Raw genomic sequence first — 9,021 nt, forward strand, 5'->3', positions numbered from 1 at the left:
TGCTAGGAGAACAAACAGGTTTGTCCTGGAGAGGGTGGAGCCAGACTGTTCCTTGGAGGCAAGGATTATGAAGTTTGTCTGACATGCTTTGGGCATGTTGCAGGGAGGGACCAGTCTTTGGAGAGGGACATCATGCTTGGGAGTGTGTAGGGACAGCGCAGGAGAGGAGGACCCTCAATGAGATGGATTGATTCAGTGACTGGGATAGTGGGAGTAGGTGTGTCAGAGACAGAGAGGTTGGCACAGGATAGAGCAGGGTTTAGGGCTGTTGTACATAGGGTCGCTTGAGTTGTAAGAGACTCGATGGCACTTAACAAAAACATGGGATTGTTAAAGATTTCTTTGTGGAGTTGGTTAGGATATCTCACAATTTCACTTTGTCTGATACTATGACAGTTGGGTTGTGCTTAATTTTTCCTTTCCTCATGCCCATCCTTCCTTCCTTCCTTTCTTTTCTTCCAGGAATACCAAAAAAGTGATGAGTTATAGGTTATTTTTATTGAATTAAGGGTTTTCTCTTTATCTTTCTCTCCACACTTAAAAAATAATTGATTTTATTTTTTGGTTGTTGACTATATACACAGCTGAACATAGGCCGGTTCTGCACTTTGCACACGGACAATGCAGTGACATCGACTCCATCCCTCAGCTGGTATGGAGTCCTTACCCTCCTTTTCCGCATTGTTCCTCCATCCTTATTCCAAACTCATTGCCCTCAAGGCCTAACTTCTCCAGAGTTGCTGTTGTCACTTTGATCCCACATAGGTAGTTATTTCAAAATATTGCAATGCTTAAGGCAGGCATTCTTTTCTGGGTATCCTAAACTATCATTTGGTCTGAAGAAGATTTCAAACCATTATTTTTGGCTTGAGGTCTAAAGATTACTGCAGGACAATAGTTCTGGGGGATCATCTGACCTCAGTGGATCCAGAAAAGTCCTTTTACCTAACTTGGGAGGGACTGGGGAAACATTATGCTAATTGAATTAAATCAGTCCATAAGGACAAATACTGTATAGACCATTATTGTGAAATGAGTATGAGGATCCAAGGCGGGGAGGAGGGAGCAGATGGGTGAGAGTGGGCAGGGAGCAGGGTTGTTAATTATAGAATTGGACAATTTGATGAGTGGAGAGGGAGGTGAAGGAAATGGGAAAGATTCGCTGTGAAGAAAAAAAGTGTATGTGAACTTTGTATATAAACCAGTATAATTTTTTTCCCCAAAAGTGAGTTTTTCCACTTATGAAGTCTATGGTTGTGTGCAGACATGGCTAAGTGGCTTAAGAGGTCCCTACATGTTTGGAAAACCTCATATTTTGGTTCTATACATATTTTGGCCAGATTCAGATGCTCCTAGTCAAGTTCAGGTCCTAGGGGATTTTAAAAAGAAATTTGTAAAACGAAATACCAACTTCATTTGACAAATAAAATAATTATAATCTAACTATGTAAGGATCATCGTATCTCTAATAAAGTCAGTAGGGAGTTAAAGTGTTTAATTACCACCTTTCCTCACATACAAATAGGAAAGCTTTTCAGGTGAGTTGTTCATGTGGAATGCCTGAAACACTGCAATTAACAATTGGATCTTCATTTAAACAGTAATTAGTGCTTTGCCCCGTTCTTTGTTGCTGGTGCATATCCAGGTTTAGATGTGTATTTGCATTTATCTTAGAAAGTTAATTTGGTATTTCTCCTAAGTCCTATTTTAAAAAGTGGGGGTTTTTGTACCATGGGTTTATAAAATAAGACCATATTATTATTATTTATATTTTTTTGCCTAAGGAGTGACTTAAAAATCAGATTTGGTTGTTGCTCTTTTGAGTGATTTGCCTGGAGAAGCTTGATGAAGTTTCCAAAGTTTGCTAAACATTTTGGAATTTCTTTCTACTCCTCTTCCCTCCCCTTTTGTTCTGCCTTTATTTTATTGCAGACCTAAAGGAACAGGGCAAGGTGCAGATGTTTGATCCAGCCAGTTGTCTTGAGGGGCAAGTATCTAAAAATCTCCACTTCTCAAAGGAGCTTTGGTGGTGCAGTCCATAGGGAGTTGCACCGTTAGTCCAAAGGCTGCACCCTCTCCTGCAACTCTGAGGGAAATTAGGGGTAGTCTCTTCCATGCAATATACAGCCTTCAAAAACTTCCTGGAAGGTCGCTTATGAATCAGATTCCCACTCCCTGGCAATGAGAGAGAGAAAGAGAAACAGATGGTCTTCAGTGTCACTGAAGTCTGTGTATGGTAAGGGTTGAGATAAGGTATGTTTTTATCATGTGTATTTTTACCACATACACACCATTCCCCTCTTGCATGGGAAATTTGTGACGCCATCCACCGTACCAATACTGAAGGCCTCGGGTTTCCCATCTGTAAAATAAGGTAGCTCATTTATAGGTTAACCACTGTGCACAAGGGCCTATTTTGTCTTCTCAGGATTTAAATGAGACCCTGGCCTTGCCCTTCTGTCTGGTCACAATGGATTAGCAACTGTGGCTCTTGGGCGAGCTGGTTGCCTCTCATTGCCACTGTTTCCTTGTATGTTAAAAAACAGTTCAGTTGCCGTTGGGTCACTTTTTGCTCAGGGAAACTCCATGTGGACAGAGTAGCTCTGCTCTGTAGGGTTTTTGAAGCTGTGACTTTTCAGAAATAGACTGCCAGCCCTTTCATTTAAAAAAAAAATTAAAATGCAATTTTTTATTTTATACTGGTTTACTTATAAAGTTTATATTGGGGTTTTTTTACACCAGCTCTTTCCCATTTCCTTTATCCACCCCTCCCTCAACAATCTGCGTTATGCAGATGACACAACCCTGCTTGTTGAAACTGAGGAGGACCTGAAGCGCTTGCTACAGAGGGTCAAGGACTGCAGCCTCTAATATGGATTGAGGCTCAATGTCAAGAAGACAAAGATTCTCATCACTGGACCAATTGGCAGCATCAGGATGGATGGTGAAGAGATTGAGATTGTACACAGCTTTAGTTTGCTTGGCTCCACAGTCAACACTCTTGGCACCAGTAGCCAGGAAATTAAAAGGTGCATTGCCATGGGAAAGTCTGCTGTTAGGGACCTCTCCAAAGTACTGAAGAGCAATAGTGTCTCTTTGGAGACTAAGGTGCATCTGATGCAGGCCATGGTCTTCACAATCACTTGTTATGCATCAGAGAGTTGGGCAATGACCAAGGAGAATAGAAGAATTGATGCCTTTGAGCTGTGGTGCTGGAGAAGAGTACTGAGAATACCATGGACTGCTAGGAAAACAAACAGATTCATCCTGGAGAGGGTTAAACCGGGTGGCTCCTTGGAAGCAAGCATTCTGAGGCTCCGGCTAACATACTTTGGACATGTTGTGAGGAGAGACCGGTCCTTGGAGAAGGACATCATGCTTGGGAGGGTGGAGGGACAGCGCAGGAGGGGATGGTCCTCTATGAGGTGGATTGATTCAGTGACTGGGATAATCGGGATGGGAGTGTCAGAGACAGTGCGATTGGCACAGGACAGAACAGAGTTTAGGGCTGTTATACATAGGGTCGCTATTAGTCGCAGGCTGCTCGACGGCACGTAACAACAACAACAACAACAAACCCCTCCCTCTACCCATCAAATTGTAAGACCCTATGATTAACCACCACCACCCCTGCTCATCCTCAGCTCTCTTCTCTTCCTCCCCAGTGGATCCTCATACACATTCTACAATAATGGCCTTATATAGTATTTGTCCTTCTGGGACTGAGTTAGTTCACTCAGCATACTGCTCTCCAGTCCCTTCCAAGTTAGGTCGTAATTTACAAAATCATTGCTCCTGCGTGCTGTGTAGTATTTCATCATGTGAATGTGCCACGATTTCTCAACCCATTTATTATCGTTGGACATTTGGGCTATTTCCACATTCTTGCGATGGTGAATAATGCTGCTGTGAACATCAGTGTACAAGTCTCCATTTTTGCTTCAGTTCTCATTCTCTCAGGGTATATTTCAAGCAGTGGAATAGCTGGATTATAGGAAATTTACAGAAAGTAATAAATGTTGGTGAGGATGTGGTGAGATAGGAACTCTTACACATTATTGGTAAGACTGAAATGGTACAACTACTCTGGAAGTCAGTTTGGCACTTCCTCAGGCCTTTCTTTTTATTATTATTTTATTTAATTATTTTTTGTGTGTGTACCATCAAATCAGATCTGACTGGTACAGGAGGAGATTGTCCCTCCTTCTCCAGCAGAGCATCTGGTGGATTCGAACCACGTACCTCTGGGATTGCAGTGCAGCTTCTTGCCACTAGGCCACCAGAGCTCCCTTAGGCCTTTCTTATGACACACTCTGAGTAGGTCCCATTTTTGAACAGCCAAGTGCTTAACCATTTATAACACTTGGCCTGTCTTACAAAGGACCCTGGTGGCATAGTAAGTTATGTGTTGGACTGCCAACCAGAAAGTGAGAGGATCGAATCCACCAGCCACTCCTTTGTAGAATGATGCTCCTATTAAACTTACAACCTTGGAATCCTGATGGAGTGTCAACATGAGTTGGAACTAACTTTTGACATTGGGTTTGGGTTTGGTTTTGGTCTGTCTTATGTGCACACTGGGGGCAATAACAATGTTTTTATTATTTGTTGTGGTGAGAATGAAATGGTTATATTGTCCAATGTTTAAGTCCCTGGTACATAGGCAGCTCTCTGTAAGATTGTCTCTTTGTAGTTGATTTCTTCAGAGCTGTCGTGGTAGTCTATAACACAGCATGGGGTACAGAAGTGAGGGAATCTTCCCAGTTGTTTGGTGAAAGCTTGGGGAACAAATCGCCAAATATGCTCATTGAAAAGGAGGAGTCTCTTATCAGACAGAAAGCCCCCACCATTGTTAGGCACTTCCGGTTCTTGGTCCTCTTATCAGAGGCTCTTCAGCATATACCAGGGTCATAAGCTGCCTGTTTTTCCTGGTCTCATCGTAGGGAGAATCTGGGGCCCTGCCTCTGCTGACTCCAATTCGCATGGCCACAAAAAGTACATCAGCAACCTCAGGGTCGTTCCTTCCCTGACCTGCTGGACTCCAGGCTGCATCCTCTTGCCATGTTGAGACATGCTGCTTGCTGCCCTCCCTATTTGCTTGACAAGTCATAGGTCCTGAGTCTAGCCTTTACTTTAGACCAGTAGCATCCTCACTACCCACTCCTCTCTCCTCACGCTTCTTACTAGGGCCCATCCTGCAAGGACTCTTCTCTTTCCTGGCTTCTCTCATGTTCTTGAAAGACCAAGGTGGGTTCTGACATCCCTCACGAGTCCCTGTTGATGACCTGGTCCTGTGCCTGCCTTGGACGTTGCCTTTGCAGCCAGTCCGCTGCCCGTCTCCTTCTCCTCTGTTAGCCATATCTGGCCCTGTTGGCCTCAAGCCAAGTCCTAAGACTGTTATTTCATACAGCCATTTATAAGTGGACTAGAAGTTAAACAATGGACCTTTTCCCTGTGCAAGTTTATGAATTTGTCTTCACACTATTAAATATCTTCTCTCTACTAACCTCAACACTTAGATTCAGGGAATAGACTGGTTAGAATGATGCTGTGTGTGCCTTCAAGCCCTGTAGCCTTCTGGAGGCTGGCTTCTCTTCCAAGGCCTCCATGCTGGGTGCTCAAACACTGAAAGCTCTTTTCCAGAATGTAGACTCTGTGGGCCTTCCTACCACTAGATGGCACTTTGGAATAGGTACCTCTGCCTCATAGATTCTGCATTTGAGGGTGTCCGACCATTGTCATAAAGCAGTAGAGTGTTGCAATAATGAGTCACACTTTATTGGTTTCCCAGATCAGATAAAAGTATGATTACACAATACTCTAGTCTGTTAACTGTATAATAGTATTATGAAAAGTATGAAAGATTATTGAGAATTACTAAGATGTAAGAGAGACAAGAAGTGAGCCTGTACTGTTGGGAAAACAGTGCAGAAGTTCTGGACCTAAACCTTGAGTTTGTGAAGCACGCAGTATTGTAGAAAGACAGTAAAGTGAAGTGTGATAAAATGTGGTAGCCTGTGTAGCCAAAACCAGGACTTTGGGAAAATAACTACACTGTAGACTTTCCAACGCTGTAAAGCTTTCCGGAAGTGAACTGCCTCATCATTCTCTCCAGGAGAAGCTAGTGGATTCAAACCTCTGACCTTTTTAGACAGCAGCCAAGCACTGTGCTTCCTGGGCTCCTCTTGTCCCACTTGATAGCACTTTCAAGTAGATACAAGCTGTCAAACTTGATCCCACATCAGAAACTCTCAGAAGGCTTTATAAAAATACTGCCTTCTCCCCTGTGGGGGTTTCTGACTTGGTGTGCCTGGGTTGGAGGGAGGTGCGTGAGATGCGAAGTTTTGACAAGTATACTGGGTGATTCTGATGCTGCTGGCCCAGGGTCCACATTTTAGATCCACTGAGGCAGGGGCAGCACTGAGCAGTTCTGCATCCACTGCCAGCTAACTCATCTCCTTCAGGGGTTCCACATTCTGGAACTCTTTTGATGATCCTTGTGGCTGGGTTTAACAGGCCCTTTTCACGAATGAGGACACGGGGATCTAGTCACCGTCTTTGCTGGTGAGTGGCAGAGTTGAGGGTTGGAACCCATTTCCTTGATCCTGTGTGCACCATCTTTTCCCTGTCACGCTGGCCCCAAGGACTGTGTGAGCTGCCCTGGGGAGAGGTGAATTGAGATGCTGGTGATTGACTGCTGGTCAGGGTGGCAGGATGGAGAGCCTCGTTCAGACTAACTCACACTGACTTCACTTCTTGACTCTTCATTCCCTCCCCTCCCACCTCCATTGGGCCATGATTTCTTCAACTGTAAAAAGAAGGAGTGGTCCTAAAGCTCCCCTCTGATGTGAACTGAACCTGCAGAGTGCTGGGAGAACCAAGCCTAAAGACACAGTCCCAGTTCTCAGAGCTTTCCTGCTATTTGGAAGGTTGACAAAGATGTTCTCCCTGTGTCTCTAGGCAGAAGGACAGTGAGATAACAGGGGACACCTTGCTTTGGAATCCAGTGCAAGGCTCCTTAGAGGCCCTTAGGATAAGAGGTCACTTAAAAGAAGGATGCAGAGAGAGATGAGGTTCTCTGTGTATGTGGAAGGCCAGAGCAGGAAGGGGAGACTGGCAGCAGATAGCTATGGGGCACCCACCCCCTTTCACATTTGACCCCCACTGATACTCATTTCTCTGAGCCTGTCTCCCAGCTTTACCATCTCATTCAAAAATCTGTCTTTTAACTCTTTCTATTAAATCCTGTTCTTGGTAAATAATAGTCTGTTATTGTGTCGGTCCATCTCATCTTGGGTCTCCCCTGCTGCCTGTTTCACCAAACATGATGCTTTCCTCCAGCAATTGATTCCTTCCTGATGATGTGTCCCAGGCAAGCGAGTTGGACAGTGTTCTCTTGTGATCCACAGTTTTCACCGACATTGTTCTGGAAGTGAGTCATTAGGCCTTTATAGTCTGGAAGCTCTGCTGGAATCTATTCAACAATGGGTGACCCTGAAAGCATTTGAAATACCAGTGGCTTAGCTTTCCGCATCAGACAACATTCTAACTACCTGTGATAACAGGCAGTACACCAAAGTGACAGTACCTGTACACGTGCAGAATTCCATCAATGTGACTGACCCCAGCCCAGGAGGCAGTATGTTGTGATGAATCTTGTTTCTGCCACTTGGAGAAAGTAAATGAACCCTTCTTGGCCTTTCCATGTCTCAAGTTAGGGAAACAAATACCTTTTAGAGAACAGTACTTTGGAGGGTTATTGTGAGAATTAAATAAGATAAACACATGTAGTGTGAGTTGAGAAAGCAGTAGTACCCTGTCCCACAGGTTAAGAATAAATACCCCTCGCTAGACTGTGGTTCTCCCCCTTGCCCCATTGCAGATACTTATTACCCGAAGAGAAGATAAAGAAAAGTTCTCATTCACTTGCTGCTTTTCTAATTGAGGTAATGTTGTCTCTTTCTGCTACATTGCTCATTTAACCATTCCTGGCGCACAGTTAAGGAGCCCTTGTGGGGAAATGATTAAGGATTTAGCTGCCAACTGGAAAGTTGTTGCTTTGAACCTACCCAGCAAATGTACAGGAGAAAAGACCCAACAGTCTGCTCCCGTTATTTACATAGAGTTGTTGGAGAGGGCCATCGTCCTTGGGGTGATGAGCAAGAGAAGATTCTTGATGAGATGGATTGACTCAGTGACTGGGGTCATGAGGGTAGGTGTGTCGAGCAGAGTTCAGAGCTATTATATATACAGAGGGTCACTAGGCATCACAAGCTACTTGATGACATATATAACAACAACAACAGTCCTTTATGTACATTGTGTCTCATTCATGCCTGTTGTATTTTAGATAATTACTTTCTCTTGATCAATGCCTTTTGTCACCCTGTCTCATCCTTAAAGACTTACTTTAAAAAGAGAAAGAAAATATAAACCAATAGTGCAGGAATCAGTTCCAACTTATAGTGAACCTGTAGAAACCAGTCTCACTGCTGTCCAGCTGATTCTGAATCATAGTGATTCTGAATCATAGTGACCCTCCATCGAGTTTCCAAAGCTGTAAATCCTTGTGGGAGGACACGGCTCATCTTTCTCTCTGAGAGCTTCTGTGGGTTCAAACCAACAACCTTATGGCTAGCAGGGAAACACATAATATATCGAGCCACCAGAGCTCTTGTAGAAAATAGTGTTGTTGTTGTTTTGTAGCATCAAGTTATAACTGACTTGTAGCTAACTCTCCAGCAGCTTTTCAGAACAAATAAATTTCATGGAAGGAGATTGTCCATCTTTCTCCCCCAGAACAGCTGATGGATTTGAACTGCAGGCCTTTGGAATGGCAGCATAGCTCTTTACCACTAGGCCACCAGAGCTCCCCTATGGAATACAATGTTGTTATTGTTTTCTGTGCCATCACATTGAAATTGACCCTCACCTGACTCTCCAGTGCATTTTCAGAGGAGTAAAATGCATGGAAGATTGCCCATATTACTCCTTTGGAGAAACTGGGGGATTTGAACTATG

The sequence above is a fragment of the Elephantulus edwardii genome, unplaced genomic scaffold (assembly GCF_000299155.1).
Source record: "Elephantulus edwardii isolate Elephantulus edwardi_28Jun2011 unplaced genomic scaffold, EleEdw1.0 scaffold00041, whole genome shotgun sequence".
NCBI classification, from domain to species: domain Eukaryota; kingdom Metazoa; phylum Chordata; class Mammalia; order Macroscelidea; family Macroscelididae; genus Elephantulus; species Elephantulus edwardii.